Genomic DNA, 20,819 nt, shown 5'->3' on the forward strand with positions numbered 1-20,819 from the left:
AGAGCTATATAATTGATTTTTTTTTTTTAGAGAGAGAATCTTAAGCTCCAGTGTGGAGCCCTCTAAGAGGGCTCGATCTCACAACCAAGATATCATGACCCGAACCAAAATTGAGAATCAGCCCCTTACCCGACTGAGCCACCCAGACACCCCTGTGTAATCATTTTTAATCACTACATAGCATTCAATTCTATATACGAAGTTATTTAACCAATGAAAGAAAACAGTTCTAATGGATCTATTATTTGATAAAGAACCTCATCATGAAGATCCAAATTAAGTTATTAAGCCAAAAGAAAGTGCACTTATACCTGCTACTAAATTTTGAAAGTGTCTTACTGGCTTCGAAAACTAATGTCAGAAGAAGAAGGAGGAGAGAGCACACACAGATCACAAAAAATATATAATGAAAAAAACCCAAAAGAAACCATAATATGCAATCCTTATAAGGCACCTAATTGTTTATCCTGAGGAAACAGTCTTTAAAAGCCAATCAAACTCTTTTTAGTTTTGGCTGGTTTCACCACCTGTTAGATATTCCTTTAAAAATTTTTTTAAAATGTTTTAATGTTTTATTTATTTTTGAGACAGAGAGAGACTGAGCATGAGAGGGGGCGGGGCAAAGAGAGAGAGACACAGAATCCGAAGCAGGCTCCAGGCTCTGAGCTGTTAGCACAGAGCCCGATGCGGGGGTCAAACCCACGAACCTGAGATCATGACCTGAGCCAAAGTTGGAGGCCCAACTGACTGAGCCACCCAGGCGCCCCTAGATAGTCCTTTTAGACAGCTTCAATCGGTTAATTCTGTTTATTAGCAATAAATGAAAATAACCAAGAAACAGCAGCCATTCATAAACTAAATGAAAAAGCAACCATTTGTAAACTACATTTTAATAAGAGGAGGACCAAGTCAGGCTGACTGCAGATATTTGTGCTAAAAAATAAAGAGACCATTTCAGTATATATTTCTTTATAGAAACTTTTTTGTTCTGGAGAGCTGTAAAGTTTATGGTCTCACAGAAATTTTTACTGCAGTTTGATCATATTTACAGTGCTCTTGCTGAAAAAGTTCTCTGACTTGCCATTATCACCCAAGATTTGAGGTCATGGTCCTATCAGGATTCCAGGCCAGCTTTCTAAGTTTCAGAGTCATGTTCTTATATTCTGGGCAGGTTACATATAGCCAGCAATATTATTGCAACAATCTTAAAGAACAGTCCAAAAAGTTCTCAGTTCCAGAAACATTTCAAATCTCTTTCACTAGCTCTTCCCATGTTTACCGGTATTTGGCAATGCAGATAACAATGACACATCCAATAGCAGTATTTGTCTATACTAGGAAGGGAATGATTAACTTGAAACCAAGTCACTACTATTTCCGTTTTCTCCTGGCCCAGTCCAAGTTCTTCAGAATTATTGGGTTTGTGCTAACTTTGAAATTTCTGTGTAACCTGACCTACCGACAGGCTCAAGGCTTTGAATTTGGCCAGGGTCATTCAGAGTCTTGGTGGATGACAATGGAATCATATTTTCAGAGCTGGAATTTAGTTTGTGACCTTGGAATGGCAACCTTAATTAAGATACCCAACAATTTCAACTTTTTTTCCTCTTTTTTTGCATGATACTAACCAGTGGTTCCTAAACAGGATATGACTGGGAATTACCTGGGAAATTTTTCATGCAGATTCTTAGGCCCAACCTCGAATGTACGGAATTAGAAACTTCAGGAACGGAACCCAGGAATGTGGATTTGTAACGTCTTTCTCCAAGAAATACTAATGCAGATAGCAGACACCTGTCTCTGGTCTGGGATTTGAAAGCCACTTCTCTGCCTAGGCTTGACAGTATACTCATTTAACCAAATACTTCTAGAAACTTACTGTGAGTTTTTTTGTGGGTAATACAAAAGAAAGCATGCATAGGCCCTGTGCTCAAGCTTTCTGAATCAGTTTTCCAAAACAGATTCCATGAGATGTTTATCAATATTACATTTAAAAAGTGATTCATGGGGCGCCTGGGTGGCTCGGTCAGTTAAGCATCCAACTTTGGCTCAGGTCGTGATCTCATGGTCTGTGGGTTCCAGGCCCGCATCAGGCTCTGTGCTGATAGCACGGAGCCTGCTTGGGATTCTCTCTCTCTGCCCCTCCCTGACTCGTGCTTTCTCTGTCTCTCGAAATAAATAAATACACTTAAAAAAAATTAAGTGACTCATGATCACATAAATGTGATAAACTCCAGGACAAACCAATTTCACATACTTCTTTTCTGCAGGATTTCTCAGAGCCTTTAATATGTTATGACTTCCCAAGAGGGAAGTTAAACTTCTTTGTACTTGGAGTTCTTTTTTCACAAAGCATGGACCTAGTGTTCCAAAGAAGACAGTTTGGGAAATGGTGAACTAAATTATCAATTTCTTATAGACAATGGCCATGACTTTATACACTGTAACCCTCTCACAGTACCTAAATCAAAGCTGAATAACATGTTGGTTTAGTTTAATGAATTCTCACAGTCTAACAGGGTAAGTGTATCATCCGAGATGACAAAGTTCACCAAAGCCCACAGAGTCATTTGTCATTGGTTCCATTACTTATTTGTAGTTCTTCTCTCCTTTTGGAGTGTTGGCTCATATTGGTGCCCCCAATAAAGCAATAATTCCCTTCTGAATCGTCAGTTCATCTGTCTCCTACCACTATTCAAAAATTAGGCTTCATAAATGTTACTACGTAGTCTAAAGAGCAAGCTCTTACATGTCAACTATATTTCTATAAAAATGTTTTTGGGGGGGCACCTGGACGGCCCGGTTGGTTGGGCATCTGACTTTGGCTCCGGTCATGATCTTGTGGTCTGTGAGGTCAAGCCCTGCATCAGGCTCTGTGCTGATAGCTCAGAGCCTGGAGCCTCCTTCAGATACTGTGTCTCCCTCTCTCTCTGTCCCTCTATGATGCACGCTCTGTCTCTGTCTCTCTCTCTGTCTCTCTCTCTCTCTCTCTCACAGAAATAAACATTAAAATTTTTTTTTAAACCTTTAAAAATTTTTTAATTTTTTAATTAAATAAAAAGAGGAAGTTGTGGCTGCACAATGACAGTGGGTCTGTAACTATGGAAACACTGTAGGAGCCAAGGAAGTCAACATGTCTCAGGCGGTGAGAATGGAACATACATGCACCACCTTTTATTATTTATTTTTTAATTTTGAGAGACGGGGGAGGGAGGCGGCACACGAACAGGGGACAGAGGCAGAGGGAGAGAAAGAGAGAATCCCAAGCAGCCTCCATGCTCAGCGCGGGGCCCACTGCAGGGCTCAATCCCACACCCCTAACTCATGACCTGAGCCAAAACCAAGAGTCATTCACTCAACGGACCAAGCCCCCCAGCTGTCCCTGTGCACCAGCCTTTTGAATCAAAGCAGATCAGAGCTTTCACAGGAATACATGGACACTGAGATGAAAAATAATCAAAACCCCAATCTAGCAGAAGTATCTTGCCAGGCATTTGCTGCCGGGCTGTGGTGGAGGAAAGCATTGGACAGCACAGCAATGTGAACTTGGCAAACGAAGGAGGAGAGGAAAATCAAAATTACAGTTTCTGTCATCAGTTCTGCTTTCCCAGGACTTGTTTGATATCATTTGTGTGCTTGATTCTAGAAGGCACGAAAATGCTTCCATTTCACTGGTGACGGGCCAGCTGGAGTAAGAGTCAAATGACTAAGAGCTGAGGTTTCACATCTTATCTTTTACTATAGGCTAGAAGAGAAAAAAGACCATATCTCAGAGTGGTTTGAAACCAAATTGCTTTTCCTAGGCTGCATCATGCTTTGATGAAATGGGGGTGGTTTTCGTGAAGTCATCCACATGGTTTAAATAAACAGTGGGCTAACGTTAACAGGCTGCAATCCGAACAGAACTAGCCGGGGCTTGTGGTAGAGCTAATTTGATCAATTACTTGTAGCTCCAGAGGCCTGTAGATGAGACAGAAGCCAGTGTACACATTTTGGCAGAAAGTCAACATTTACCTTCGTGGTAATGAACATTCTTTCAAACTCCATTTTTCATCCCCAAGGGAGGAGAATCCCACTAATGCCAGTCACTGCTATTCGAAAGCAGCCAGAAAGATAACTCTGAATACTTTTAGGAGCCAGAAACTTGCATTCCATGGGGTAGACTAAGTAGCCTGTTGGCTCCGCCATCTTGCCTTTATATGTTGTATTTTACATTTTGCCCTTATTTTCTCATTAAAAATTAATTGGATGGGGCGCCTGGGTGGCTCAGTCAGTTAAGCGCCTGATTTCAGTTAAGCACCTGACTCTGGCTATGATCTCACGGTTTGTAAGTTCAAGGCCTGCGTCAGACTCTCTGCTGTCAATGCAGATTCTGCTTCAGATCCTCTGTTCCCCTCTCTTTACCCCTTCCCTGCTCACATTCGCATGCTCACTCTCTCTCAAAAATAAACATTTTTAAAAAATGAATTGGAACTAGAAATAACTATGTGAAGTTTTTAGTCACTATATGCTAGGCCCTCCTTAAAAGTGAATATTTCATGAGTATAAATACTACTCAATTACAGGAAGCTAGTAGACACTTTCATGTACCTGAAGCCTATGAGTGAGCTGAACCCTGACTTGGATCTGTCAGCTTTATCTGATGTTAAACATAAGGAAGTGGTTGTTGTTTTTGTCGTCATCTTGTTTTTTTGTTGTTGTTGTTGTTTGTGGGTATTTTGGTGTGAAAGAAAGAAATGCATAATAAAAGAAAGAGAACTAATTCCACAATTACCTGGTCTATACCAGACACTAGTTTGATATACAGGGTACAAAGTTGTGTAAGTCATGGATCCTGACCTCTTCTTAATAGAGGACATGATGTGAACTAAAAACTGTAATATAAGCTAGACATGCCTCAGAGGAGGCATAAAAAGAGCTCAAGAGGAATCAAAAGGGGGCAAGACTTAATCTGGGTGTAGGAGTCAAAAATTCCTGAAGAGTTTTCATTTGAGATGGCCAGGCCAAAATGTAGGCATTAAAGAAGTCATAGGTAACAGGAAGAGAGGAAATGAGTTATATGCAAGGAATACCAAGGCATTACCTTTGGCTCACCCAGAGATTTGTGTATGTATATGGAAAAAATATGGATAGAAAGTTAAGTTGGAATCATGTTTAAAAGACTTGGCACTCCCTGGAATTTGAAGTTGGACAAAACAGTGTAAAGGAATTGTTGAACTTTTTAAAAAAGAGTATGTCAGAATCAGAAAGATTAATTAGAGGGGCGCCAGGGTGGCTCAGTCGGTTAAGCATTCCACTTCAGCTCACGTCATGATCTTGAAGTTTGTGAGTTTGAGCCCTGCATCAGGCTCTGTGCTGACATCTCAGAGCCTGGAACCTGCTTCGGATTCTGTGTCTCCCTCTCTGTGCCCTCACCCATTCCTCCATTTGTGCTCTCTCTCTCTCTCTCTTTCTGTCAAAAATAAACAGAAGAATACAACATTAAAAAAGAAAGAAAAGAAAATACAAGAAAAGATTCATCTGGAAACGGTATTCAGACACTTGTGGAATTGGGAGAGCCCAGAGGTGGAGAAAGTCAGAAACTGTTATTAGAGTAGGTCTAGTGGAAAGGTAATGAGAATCATAACTGGGGTGGTGGCAGTGGGAATTGGATGAAAATGGAGGCACTGTGACAGAAGAATCTATAGGACTTGACACTGGTTATATCTCGTAATGAGATTAGAGAATTGAGAAGGTGTGTTTCAGCAGCAAGTGCATAAAAAATGGTGGTGTGTTGGGGCGCCTGGGTGGCTTAGTCGGTTAAGCGTCCGACTTTCGCTTAGGTCATGATCTCACAGTTCGTGGGTTCGAGCCCCGCATTGGGCTATGTGCTGACTGCCAGCTCAGAGCCTGGAGCTTGTTTCAGAGTCTGTGACTCCCTCTCTCTCTGACCCTCCCCTGCTCACACTGTCTCTCTCTCTCTCCTAGAAATAAATAAAACATTAAAAAAAAAATGGTGGTGTCAACATTAGCGATATGAAGAAATGAGAGAGAGGGGTTGTTTTGGTGAGTTTAGTGAGGAACATTTGGGATTGGGACACTCCAACTCAGAAATGGATATAGATTAGAAGTTTAGTTGAGGGGAGACTGAGTGGGATTTGGGGAACAGCTGATTCACAATGGAATGTAAGGTCCTCCAGCAAGAAGTTTAGGTTCTTGTTCAGCAAATATTCAGTGCGCTCTTCCTATGTGCCAGGCACTGAGCTGGACATGGTTAGGAAGGTATTCAGGAGTTTGGTAGTTTGTCCCTCTGGCTCCATCACTTATTTGCATAACCTGAAGCAATTAACGTTTCTGGGACACCCTGCCTGTTTTTACACTGGGATCATGGCACCCCCATGTGTTTCACCCCTTAAGTGGTGATGTTAGATTTTTAGGTGTAAAATTGTTTCGGATCATGGGGGAGTTGATGGGAAATGCTGTTATGAACCTTCAGAAGAACTAGTGGAAGCAAGAAATGAGGTGAAAGCCAAAATCCCAGTCAGAATGGAGGAGTGCAGCACATAAGAAACATCTTAGAAGAGTCTCTGAGGTTAGAACCGAAGCCAGAGCTTTCCACCAGCGCGTCAATTTCAGGAGCATGAGCCAGCAGTGCCTCTGAAATTCTCCCATGCCATTTTCACACTCGATCCAGAAGCCAGAGGAATTACATATAAATTTCCAAAAGAGGGACTCTCTCCACTACGAGACAGTACAGAAGTGTGAAGACTGTAGATATCCTCTTTCAGTGCTGGTGTTCAGTCGTTCACTTGATACTTGAGTGCCTACTGTGCGCTCGGGGCTACTTGCTGAGCACACAGTGGTGCGCAGAATAGACCCACTCCTGGGTATCATCATGAAGTTTATAGGCTAGTGAGGAAGGCAGATATTAATCAAATCTCCACCAGACTATAATGACAGTATAAGAAGAGAGCAGAGTTCGGCAAGAGCCTCATGTGGGGGGCCCTTCATTCAGACTGGGAAATCAAGAGGGCTGCTCCAAGGCAATGGCGTTTGAGCAAACCAGGAATGGAGCCAACTTTCAACAGAGCCCTTTATTGTGGTGGGGGCTGTACCAAGCCTCAGACCTATTCCTTTGCCTGGCAACTAGAGCAATTCCAATTGCAAAATCCCGAATGAACAAAATATCAAAAGGTCCCAAAACACCAGAGCTGAGCCCAGGGACTGCAGTACAGAGAAAACAGGAAATCATGCAACGTCTAGCCATGTTGATCTCAGAGGTACTGCTGCACGATGGTAAGAACCATGCAACTTGAGGCCAGTTATTGAGTCTCAGCAATCCTCGCTTTGTTCCTCTGTGAGATGGAAATAATAAGAGTATCCCTGTGGCTGTTGGGAAAATGAAATAAAATAATCCACAAACTCAGAACACAGTTTCTAGCATTATCCCTGAATAAATGTTGGAGATTATCATCATCTTAGGTGAGAATTCTTTATTAAGATAAAATTCATATATCATAAAATTCATGCTTTGAAAATGCATATTTCAGTGTTTCTAGTACACTCACAAAGTTGTGCGACCATCACCACTATCTAATTCTGGCACATTTTCATCACCCCAAAAAGAATCCCATACCATTAGGGGTCGTTTTCCATCTGTCTTTTCCCCAGGCCACCATAACCACCAACCTCCCTTCTGTTTCTATGGAGTTTCCTCTTCTGAATCTTTCATATAAATGGAATTGTATACCCTGTGTCTTTTTTTGACCGGCTTCTTTTGCTTCGTGTAATGTTTTTAAGATTCACCGAGGTTCTCATGTTAAAGCATGTTATCAGTACTTTTATGGCTGTATAATATTCCATTGTGTGGATATACCATACACATCTTGTTTATCCATTTATCAATTGATGAATATTTGGGTTGCTTACAGTTTGGGGCTATTATGAACAATGCTGCCATAACCATTAGTGCACAGGTTTTTGTGTGGACTGTGTTTCCAGTTCTCAAATGTATACCTGAGAGTAGAATTTCTGCATCAAATGCCAGCTCTGCATTTAATACTTTGAGGAACTACTGTACCATTTTCCAAAAGTGTCGCAACATTTTACCTTCTTACTAGCAAGGCGATGATTCTTTTTTCTCCTCATATCACCAACACTTGTTGTCTCTTTTTCAGTTTTAGCCATCCTCATGAGTATGAAGTGGTATCTCATTGTGGTTTCGATTTGTATTTTTCTAATGGCTAATGATGTTGAGCTTCTTTTCACATGCTTGGCTACCTGTGTATCTTCTTTTTTGTTTGTTTGTTTGTTTTTGAGAGAGAGAGAGAAGCAGAGAGAGAGAGACAGAGAGAATCCGAAGCAGGCTCCACACTGTCAGCACAGAGCCCCATGCAGGGCTCGAAAACATAAACTGAGATCATAACCAGAGCCAGGACCAAGAGCCAATGCTTAACAGACTTAGTCACCCAGGTGCCCCATCTGTGTATGTTCTTAGAAGAAATACCAACTTATGTCGTTGCCCAGTTTCACTAGGTTAATTATCCTTATATTGTAGAGCTGGAAAAAGATTTTATTGAAAGATTTTGTTGCGTCCAACTGATCCTGGAAAACATCAGCTCTACAAGAAGGAACAGGGCATTAGTGCTTGCTGTCTGCCTTGGTAAATGGTCGATGTTTTAGAACTGCAGGTGGAAGTCCCTTGATGGTAGGGCAGTCATGGTCTCTCCACTCTCACGTCCCCTTTTGCAAACTCTGGTTCTCTCCCTCTCCATGTTGAAGGTCAATCTCGTCCCGTCCTTCCCACTGAGACCTCCTGTTTCAGCCTCCTGATACCATCCTATGCATTAATGTATAGAGAGGTAGAGTCCAGAAGGGCAGGAAACTTGTGAGTTGCCTGTCTTGTCTCCTTCTTGTGATGCCTTCCAAGCACAGGGCCTGGAAAATGGTAAGGGTAAGAACAAACGCTTTTCCTTCTCTGATCTAATGCTTAACTGTGAACCCTGTCATTTTGGTGGTTGGTAGCGGCAACAAGGGGGGACCATATCCAAGAACCAGTGACACAAAGTGAGTTCTAAAGAGCTTCTTTAGGGGCTCTGTGGCCTCAGGCAAGTTAGTTACTTCCTCCAGAGTTTGGTTTTCCTCACCTGCAAAATAAGGATAATAACACATGCTCTATCTGTCTTCTAGAATTGTGTGAAGAGGAATGAGCTAATGTATGTAAAAGCACCTTGTCAAATGCTATATAAATGGAACCATTATTACCCAGAAGTGAGAACATATATTCAACTATAGCATCACTTATAGTTGAATAAGCTCCAGAAAGTAAATCTCTTTATACAATCCTTCTGGGTGATGTCTGCCATATATAGTTTGTATAGGGAATGTAATTTTGCATTTGGGGTATAGCTTTATTCAAGAAATCCTATTTGCAAAAGTTTTATTTGAAAATGAGCTAACAAATTAAAATCATCTACCTTCAGCTCATTCACACATAGGCATATTTAATAAGAACTTATTATTTCTCTGCTCCGATATCTTATCCCCAAACTAAATCAAATATTCAGTACCATATACTGTAAGTCTGAGCTAGAAATTTTACCTAATTCATTGTGAGCACTTAAAAAATTCCAGGTACTATGCTAAGCCTTACTTCACTTAATTCTCATAACATTCACATGAGAAAATAATCATTGTTCCTCCCATTTTCCAGATGAAAATAAAATTGAGACATAACAAAGTTAGGGTTGCCTACAGTAAGAGACCACGCTGGGGTTAGAAATACAGTGTGTTTGGTCCCACATCTTCTCTGAACTCTCTTGCGATGTACAAGAGGAAAAAAGATTTCTAAGGAATTGGAGGATGCATCCCTTCTGCATTTTTTGTGTGATTTCTTTTCTCATTTCATTAAAGGATTGTCTTGGACAGAATCCACAAAAGAAAAACAAAGATTGGAGAAGATAATTGACTTGTGGACAAGGGTTCATTGATTCCTATTTGAGATTTAGTTAAGAAATGAGGAGGAATTTAGTAAGAGTTGTGATTGTTAGTTATCAGTTCTTGAAGGGAGTTGAGGCGGGGCGGCGCCTGGCTGACTCAGTTCATGCAGCATGCAACTCATAATCTCAGAGTTTTGAGTTTGAGACCCATGTTGGATGTAGAGATTACTTAAAAAAAATATTTAAAGGGAGTTGGAATATCTACTTTTCTGAAAGGCACTAAGCAAGATAAATCTCATCTTCTGTAGCCTCTATTAAATTCAGTTAGGAAACTTACTCAAAGGAGTGAATAAACCTTATTAAACTATAGTCCCACTAAGACTACAGTCAAACTAAGAATAGTATAGCATATAAATGTTTATTTTAAAAATTCAAATATTAGAAGGAAAGATAAAAAATTAAAAATTCCTTAAAAGCCAATAGTATTACGAAAATAGACAAAAGAACTTTTAAAAGTTGCTAAGAAAAAGAGAGAAATAAAATTATCCAATATTTCAACATCTCTAAATACAGTTATAAGTTAAAAATAAGTAGATGGATAAATAAACACACATACTTGTATTCCCGCTTTTAAGCAGATCATTTAAATAACATCATGGATGTTTCTATGTGTAATGATATACATTAAAATTAATATAGGAATTCATTATATACCTTATGGGTAAATATATATTTTAATGGGTAAATATATTATAGACATTATAGATATAGATAGTATTTTGGATAGGTCTCAGCAGTAAGGGTAAAAGTTTTGTTGCAGAAACAATAAAACCCATTGAAACCATGGTCTAGAAACATACTTGGAGGCCACACTCATACCACACTAACTCTGACATCTTTTATAGTCTTGATCACGTTTTTTTAAATGTCTCACCACCTTGCCGTTTACAGGGTTGCTGTTTTTTAATTACCCACTTGGTTCAACCCTTGATACGACGTGAATTACACTTTTACAAAGTTTACAAAAATTTAATTTACAAAAATTAAAATATGTATTGCCTCCAAATCACCAGATGAAAGTAAAACCCAGCAGTGAGAGTTTTTCCATTAAAAGCTGAATTTTGTTTCCCTTACCTTTTTCACGCTTCATGCCGGACAGAAGCACAGATTCTAACATGAGCAATGAGTGTCGAATTGAACCTCTAATGAGCAACCTAATTCTTTTTCCAAAAGGTGAGGCTACCAGTTTGCCCAGCAGGCTTTGAAGAGGATTTTTCAGCAATCCTGCCAACTCAATACTTCCTTTGTATCAAATGTGGTTTCTGATTTCTGTTCCAGTTGGAGAATTAAGTTTGAAAAACTGTCTGGAGTATTCTGCCGCAAAGCTAGATGTGCCGTGTTGTTTGATGAATGTCAGGAGCCTATTAAACATAATCACCCCGTAATGTATTCACTATGGAAGCAGCTGAATCATTCAAGTAATGCCAACAAACCAAACGCTTCTGTGAATCAAGACTGAGTTTTATCTGTGCTTCAGACAGGCCGAGACCAAGTTAGTGTGCAAAACTGCAAGTAACTCCTGACTAATTATCAATAGAGAACGGTTCATAGGGTGGAAGACCTTCTCACAGATGGTTTCCACTGTACTAAAACAAGCACTTTGGGACATACACACATGCAAACATACACATGCCTTAAGAATCTGAATCAGGAATAAATCCATTCTAAAATTTTCCATTTTCATGACCCTTCCAGATACGTAGCTATGGAAAGCAAAATCTGCTGCCAGATTTTACATGGATATACTATTCCCCAAATACATTTTAGTAAAATAAAATTGATGCTAACAAAAGCATAGATTTTAAATCTAGTACTTGGAGGTACTTATTTAAAAGCCATAAGTTATTTCAAGAAAATATTTAGGTTACCTATGTTTTCTCTAGAATTTGGTTTTCTCTTCATTCGGGGTGGGGGTTAACGGGGAGAGTACCTACATCAAAAGTATTCGTTAAGCACATGTTCACATGGGCTCCTAGAAGAAGGAGAATTTCAGTAAATTTCATTGGGAAAATATTATCCGTGTTTCTCCTTCCCCTTCTCTTTCCAAGACATGTCTCATAGGTATTATAATTCTCGGTTTCCAATTTGCTCATTTGAAATAAATGATGCTCGAACTCAGGGAATCATTTCAAGCCACTGAAAACATTTATTAAAAGGGTTTATACTTAACAAATCAAACTTTGCCATCACAAACTTTAATCAGAATAAATGCAACAACAAATGCCTTTGGAGAGGCTGGAAGACACACAGACTTAGAAAACTTGGCTGTGCTGCTAGATGGAGTGGAAAAAGACTTGGGCTGGAAATCAGAGGACCCGGATTCTTGTCTTGACTTCACTACCTTTTAGCACAGTAGACTAGAGAAAGCTGTCCATCCCACCTAAGCCTCTATTTTTCTGTTTGAAAAAGGGGAGTGGAGGTGGGCAGAGGAATAGCCACTAGTACTATTTTGCTTTCCTCTCTCTGACCAATACTCCACAATCAGCAAACAATCCCAAATTCTGAAACTCTTCACCCAGTGCCCCCTCTGCCACTGACCTGAAATGGGCCTGCATCCCCAGTGGGAACACTTCCCTCAGACCAATGCTCCTCCAATCTCACGTTTTCAAGAAAAAAAAAATCCTCTCAGGCCTGTATTGTTTGGCTTTTTCACTCTCTACTTTTGTCTTCGCTGTTTTCATCATCTTTCTCCCTTAGTTGTCAAAGCCCTTGGCTGTCCGTCGCCATCTTGTTTTCCAGCTCAAGTCTCCCCATCCTTCTTGTGAGTTCACCTTTATTCAGGAGTCCACCCAATATGCCAGGTTCCCAGTTCCTGCACTTCCACAGCTGTAAGCACTTTCTTTCTCACTCACAAGATCGCTTGATCCTTATCCTGGGTATTCTACCTCTACAATCTTTTAATTTATTTATCCCACAGTATAAACACACATTTCCATTCTTCTACCATCTTTGCCCAATAACTCCAACTAAAACTGCCTGTTGACCTTACTGGAGGCTCCAAGCCATTGATGTGTCTATTTTCTCCCACCTCACTAGTCCTCTGTTCTCTTCACTTCCCCTGCATTCAGCTTAGATTGCATTATTTGTCATTCAACAGCTCTTGTAAAAACTCTTGAAAGTACCTGTACCTCCCTATTTTCGTCACACATTCTTTGCGACAAGCCGATCTTGGATGTGACCAATGTTCCACTTTCTCCAGGCCTGCATCTGAGCACTTTGGGCTGTAGAAAGCCACAAAACAGCAAAGACGGAAATCACTACAAATTCATGACCATCCACCTCAAGAGGATCTTCAACACAGCAGGGCACTTCTCTCTCCCACTCTGCCTGAAAGGTATTTCATGCCTCTCTGCTGTCCTCAAGCCCACAACATTGCTAATATCTGCAAAGGACCTCATCTCCCCCTTAAGAATGATTACAGAAGTTATCAACTTTCTGTAGATCAGAATCTACTTTTAGATGATCTACTTTTAAGCAAAATGTAAGAAGCAACTTATGTCTGAACCCAACCTGACCTCCACTTACCTCTACACAGAGCAAAATGAGGACCAGTATTATCAGCATCATCTATGGAGTTTTAGACAGAATGGTTCTCAGATCCCACCCCAGACTTATTGAATCAGAAACTCTGGGGGGTAGTGGGACAGCAATCTGCATTTTCAGAAGCCTTCCAGATGATTCTGGAATAGCTGAAGTTTAAACACCATTGCTATGGCAAAACCATTCCTCATCTTCTCTAAGGCTAACTACCAACCTAAGCTCTGGATCTCTTCCCTTCTTATCTTCTCAGGAACTTTTCACTGTCTCTTATGGCTTCTCTGATTGATATATTCAGCCTATCCTTCTCATTCCTTCTCATTGTCAAGAAACATGTTCATTTCTCTTCTGTTCAAATGATCACCTTACTGGGGATGCTTCACTTTATTGGAGGTTCCCAAAACACTTTGTGCCCTTGACTTTCAATACATACTCTTTAAGATTTTTCTTCTACTTCTCTGGCTACTTCTTCTCTGTTCCCTATGCTGGTGTATCTCTTCTCTTCCATTAAATGTTGAGAATTTCCCTTGTCTACTTATACTAGTAGTTTCCCTAAGTAAATTATTCTACTTTCAGTAATGTGAAGACCATTTTAAACAAACTTATATAAACAGTCCAAACATCTGCCTTGTTCACATCATCTCCTAAGTATCTTAAAAGCACTTCAAATCTCACATGTTCCATTTCCAATTCGTGATCATGCTCTATGAGAACTAGGTGGTGTATAGTGTCCGTTTTTCCAATACAAAGGTGCCATCTTCCTTTGTCACTTTACATATCCAATCCATTAACAAACTCCATTGATATTACTTCTTTTTTAAATGTTTATTTATTTTTGAGAAAGAAAGACCACAGGAGAGGGGCAGAGAGTGAGGGAGACACAGAATCTGAAGCAGTCTCCAGGCTCTGAGCTGTCAGCACAGAGCCCAACATGGTGCTTGAACTCATGAACCCTGAGATCATGACCTGAGCCAAAGTTGAACACTCAACCAACTGAGCCACCCAGGCACCCCTCATCAATATTACTTCTTGAATGTCTTACAAATCTACTTAATTTTCATGATATCCACCACAAAGACCATAGAACAAATCTCAACCATCTTTCTTTTGGATTAGTGGTAGAATTCCCCAAGTATTGCTTGTTGCTCTCTAATCCTTCACCTAAAACACTTGAATGGCCTCCATTAATCTTGGGATAAAAATTGAAGTCCTCAACTTGAGTTATAGACCTTGCACAAGGCATCCCCTACCTGTCTCTTTAACCTCACTCTTATCACATTCCCCACCACACTCTACTCTGTCATCACGTTGGCCTTTCAGTTCCTAGAACGCTCTATCCCAACCAGGGCCTGTACTTCCCTGAAATGTTCTTCCTTCCCTCCTCTTCTACATAACACTTACCATTCCTTCAAATCTCAGCTCAAACATCACTTTTTCAAAGAGGCCTTTCTGAAGCAACCTCATCTATAAGTAGTTTATAACTACTCATCGTGTTATAACTTTATGTTGACTATTTGATTAATGACCATCTCTCCCATTATAATTGAAGCTACATGGAAACAAAGTCCCTATCTCATTTGCTAAGCATAATATCCCTAGGACTTAGCATAGTTCCTGGGACACAGTAGGTACTCAATAAAATATGTTGCATGTGTGGTTATAATTATGAAATAATAATGTAATAGCAATGTGGCATATTTTGCCTACTTTATGTCAGAATTGATAATCCTAAATGTTTTGAATGAACTCATATCACTTTATACACTTAGGTGAGAGCTATATGTTCATTGCTAAGAGACAGTTACTGGAACGTAAACTGATTTCTATGTATGAATCACAGTCTTAAGAGGCCAGTCTCAGAGGGAGAAAGAGTGGACATTGGTTAAGTACAAGAAGATAGGGAAGAGAAATGAGAATAGTGCCACATGGGTTCCCTGATACCACATAGTTCTGCTGCCAAGATACTGTCTGAAGAAGAAAGTTACATTCATGTCAAGCCTCAATGCCTAGTTGTCACTGGCTGTGTATTGTGTCAAGCCTACTCTCTCTGGGCCAAGTACAGTCAAGCCTTTCAACCATGAAAAGATGAAAACATCACTCTTGCATCTTCCCTCTCTCACCCTGAAAATGCGTTTGTATATTTTATAAACCACAGAGATCACAAGGCAGATGAGAAAACACAGAATGCCAGGGAGGGGGGGAGAGTGGAATTGCTTAAGCTTAGAAAGGCAAATGATCAGGTTTTGCCAATTACTTATTTCTGCAATATCTCAAAGCATCAACTGCAATTTATACACCACCACCACTAAAAAATTTTGGTTTGCCATTATAGCCATAATTCAGCTACATGGATTCAGATAGAAACTAGATGTGGGATAGGACCACGAGCCTAAAGAAAGATGTATTTAGCCTACATAAACCATAAGTCAGAAATCTTTCTAACACTGTCAGGTAACCAGTATGTCACATCTTTCCCCCATGAGGGGAAACAAAATCTAATGATCATTGACTCTATCTGAAAACAGCCAAAATCACATCAACAGATGGGTGGCTGTCAATTAGCCATTTGTTAACCTGTGTGGATGTCTTGGCAGCTCTCATGCATCCTCAACGAAATGAAGGAGGGAAGGCATGAACCAGGATGAAGGGATGAGTTCTCCTGAATCTCATTTTTAATTTTTCATGCCATTTTGTATTCTTGATAGAGAAACAATTCAGTGGGAAAGTAATGACAGGAGAAAAAGAGAATCTTGTCCAAGATAAATTGGAGTCTCTCCAAACCCTTTATAGGATGGCGTATTTCTCAGAAAAGTCACCTTTCTGACTTTAGATCTCCTCTTGTCAGAACTATCAAAAGAAGAGACTATAGCCTTAAGGAACTCTTTATAGTTATTAAAAACCACAAGCATTTTGAGGGATAATAAAATGTGATCATTGTTTTTCTTCGAATAGTATTGCCTCTCATACCAGTTTCTTCATTAGGACATGAACAAAGGTTCAAGTTGAAGAGCAAATCTGAAGAGTAAAAAAGAGAGAAAAACTACCTCTAAGACTAGTTTCACCAACTTGAGACCAAAGTGTATAAGAAGCACCAAGATACATGTTAAAAAATGGGGATTCCAAGGAATGTCTCCATAAATGTTAATTTAGTAGAACTGAGGTCTGGTCATGGAATATGAATTTTAAAAAGTACTCCAGAGGATTTATCTGCAGAACACGCTTTAAGAATAACTGTCATGAAAGAAAGGAAGTTCGATTGCTCTTATGCTTAAAATGTTTCAGTTAAAAAAAATGAAAACCTTAGTTCCTCAAAACATAGTATAAAGGAGGGACAGAATATTTTCATATCCTTTATTTTTTTTCATACGTCCTGTTACCAAGACATACCGGTCGAGGTAGACAGAGTGTTTCACAAACGTTAATGGTCATGAAAATCCCCTGGGGAACTTATGAAAATGTCGATTCTGATTCAATAAGTCAGGCGCAGAGCCCATGTTCTGCAGTTCTAATGAGACCCCAGGCGATGCCTTGCCTCTAGACTTCAGACCACATGTTGGGTAGCAGGATTCTAGAGAATGGTACTCAAGCTTCAGAGGGCTCTAGAATCCCATGGAAGGCTAGTCAAAACACAAATTCCCACCCTCACCCAGGCATCTGATCCCTAAGACCACAGAGGCCGAGACTGGAGCCATGCAGCTGTAAGCCAAGGACTGCAGGCAGCCACCATTAGCTCAAAGAAACCCTGCGGCACCTGGATGGCTCAGTGACTTAAGCATCGACTCTTGATCTTGGCTCCGGTCTTAATCTCAGGGTTGTAAGTTCAAGTCCGTGTTGGGCTCTGCGCTGGGCAAGGAGCCTACTTAAAAAAAATAAATAAGTAAATAAACAAATAAATAGCCAGAAAACAAAACAAAAACAATGACCAACTCAAAGGAACTCAAAATGAGTTCTCCTCAGGGTCTCATCTGGAGGCCTGGCCCTATCATCACCTTGAGTCGGGGTGATGCCTGCAGGTTTGCATTTCTAACAAATCCACAAGCAATAACGATGTTACTGATCCCAGGACAATGCTTTGTAAATTACTGTTCTGGGCCATATTCTGTGGAGAATATCACTGATAAATATTTCAAAACTTAGATTCTCTTTTCTCAAATGCATCGGAGAGGTCTGGGAAAGAGCAAAATCATGGTATCTCCACAAACCTTAGAGGTCACAATTGCTATCTTCTATGATTTCCCTTTTCTGATCCTTTTGGAACAGTAAAGGACATGAAAGGCACAGGACAGTCCGGGTCTTCAGTTCCAAACAGATGAGTAAGGACTCGTTTCAGGCAAAGATTAGAGTTCATTTACCTGCAATTTATATTTCATTTTGCCTTAGCACAAAGCTTTGAAATGATGTCACTTTACGCAAAAATCTGTAACCTAGTGATCCATAACCAGTGTCATGCTAGAGTAACAAGATCACAGCTCACACGGACCTTGTATAGAAGGTGGGAAGGGAATCGTAAATAAATAAATAAGAAAACAATGCCACTTCAGTGAGTCATAAGTGATGTGGACAAAATAGTGTGACATGATGAAGAAGTTACTGCTTCTTTACATCGGGTGGTCAGAGGAGGTTGCTCTGAGAAGTTACATGGATGACAAGAAAAAGTCAACCATGGTGTTCATTAAATGACCTCGCCATGGTCGTTTATTATTTTAGGGGGTGATTAAGGCACAGGAGACAATTTGTGATGAGGGAAGAAGAGGGAGAAACCTGGAAAACCTAAAGAATTGGGAGCTGCTCGGAAAATAGGACCCACTAGTGGGTGTTAAAGTGCCATGGGATTTGGGTTGCCAGAAACGACACGAAGATATGAGTTTTTCTGGATGTGTTATATTGAGTCACATCTCTCTCCACTACCTTCAAAAATTCATCCTTTGAAACCTTCATGCTCCAATCTGGTGAGGTTCTAACCCCAGCTGAGTCACTGCAGTGGTGAAACACTTAATTATTTTCAGGTTTGAGCAGCTGTGAGGCCCGGCCCCGCAGGCGCACACTTCAAAGACTTGGCAGTTTTTTCACAATCTTTCCATTTCTGAAGCAACAAAGAACAGCACTGAACTCCTGCCAGCCTGGACAACATGGTCAGGCCGGGTTTACTCAGGACCCCCACAAGGCAGATCCATGTCAGGTTCTTTGGCGAACTGAGAGGAATGCCATACACTCTCCCAGTGCCCCAGTACAAACCACACCCAGGATACAGTCCCTCTCTCACTTCCACCATGTCCCATCCCATTTCTTCCCATCGTTCACTTGGGTAGATTCAATTTTAAAGGCAGGTAGAATGTCCTAGTCATTCAAGACCAATGGTTGAGTCACGTCTTCCTGATTGGTCAGATTCTCAAGTGCATCCACGCTTGAGTGGGGGAAACAGGAAGGACGTAGGTGCCAGTTTGCGAGTCCCAGCATTACCCTTGGCTAAATGTGTGAAGAGACGCCATTTTTTATTAAGTCCTCTTTAATCTGCTTTCCTCTGTTATTCTTCCTCTCTCTCCTGTAGACTTTAAGAGCACCCTTTTGGTCACCCACGTGCGTATTTGTCCTCCATAACACTTCCAAACTCATTCTCCTTTCTATGTCACAATCCACTATTCTCTCAGCCATTCTTTCACATCTCCATTAGGTAACTGGTTAGTCTGAAAACTTCCTTCTAGAACCATGCTTCTCAAACTGTGATACCTCTACTAGCCACGTCTGCCTAACATGGAAATATAAAAATGCAAATTCCCTGCCTCTTACCTACCTAATAACTGTGGGAAAGTGGGGTCATAATCTGTGTCTTTATATGCTCTTCAGATGATGGGGCATCTGGATGGCTCAGTCAGGTAAGCACCCGACTTTGGCTCGGGTCATGATCTCAAGTTCATGAGTTCAAGCCCCACATTGGGCTCTGTGCTGACAGCTCAGACCCCGGAGCCTGCTTCAGATTCTGTGTCTCCCTCTCTCACTGCCCCTCCCCTACTCGCACTCTGTGTCTGTCTCTCTCTTTCTTATAAATAAATGTTAAAAAAAAAAAAAGTTTAACGTATGCTCTCCATGTGATTCTTAGGCATCACATGAAGACTGCATGAAGATTTAGGATTGAGGAACATTGCTGTTGGGTCTAAATGAGTGCTAGTGGATTATCGTCACTTCCAGATTCATATATATTCTCTTTAATGAGGATTTTTAAGTCTTGTCCTAAAAGTATGATGATGGGAAAATTGCAGAAGGGTGTCACACTACATATTGCTAGCAGCCCACATACTGGCTCCCAGCTCTCATCGCTCTGAGAATAGACCTGATGACAGGGAGGTGAGCTTCAGACAAGGACTTCTGAATGTACACCCAGAAGCCATCAGAATATCTTGCCTGGCATCCCTGACAGCTAGATTAGAATACTGTGGTGTTCAGCCATAGCTCCGGTGTTCAAAGAGAGAGAAAAAGAGCTCCTAAACCATCCTCCCTTGAGATGTTAATGGCCGGTCTCTAATCACACGTCATTTATTGAATGTGAAAGCAGGTCTGACATGGGCAAGGTAGGATGACCTGGCAATTCATTTTACTTCTCAGTATCACAGACATGTTTCTGTGGACTCCGTGGGGTCAAAGAGCTTAAAGCATTTATCTAGAATAAGACAAACAGGTAATTTTCATCTGGCTTTATTCTGTTATTTTTTAATGATTAATTAAGAGACATTCCTCTCCTTAAGAAATTTGACATAAGGCAGTACCAGCCCTCACGGTAATTCATAAAAGCTGAAGTCTACAAAAGTAAGCTTGCTTTGGAAACCATGGGCCAGAATTTCCAGCTGAGAAAGAATTTCTACCAATTCTTATATACCCCCAAATCTTTTCTGCACAGTAACATCGTTCAGGCATAAATTTTCCATCCGTACTCAGCCTCCTCTATAAAGCCTTTTAGAGTGATGTGTCCTCTGGCTTGCAGCATCTGAAAGTCAGGCAAACAAGCTTTCCAGGGCTCACATTGAGTTAGGAAAACATTTTCTGCATGACATTTAGGGCCAAATTAAGGACCAAAATCCTCATTCTTTTACTCAAGACTAGGTTTATGTCTCCACAGGCAATGTGAAATGGAGTGTGGAGAAATGATCTCATGAAATAAATTAATTTAGACAGGATCCCTGGTTTGTTCATACCCCACAGAGTGTGTGTGTGTGTGTGTGTGTGTGTGTGTGTGTATGTGTGTGTAACAGCAGGTTAGGGAAACAATAACATTGAAGAGATGAAGGGGAAGTCTGTACCAGCAGTCAGGTC

The sequence above is a fragment of the Crocuta crocuta genome, unplaced genomic scaffold (assembly GCF_008692635.1).
Source record: "Crocuta crocuta isolate KB4526 unplaced genomic scaffold, BGI_CrCroc_1.0 scaffold377, whole genome shotgun sequence".
Classification (NCBI taxonomy): Eukaryota; Metazoa; Chordata; class Mammalia; order Carnivora; family Hyaenidae; genus Crocuta; species Crocuta crocuta.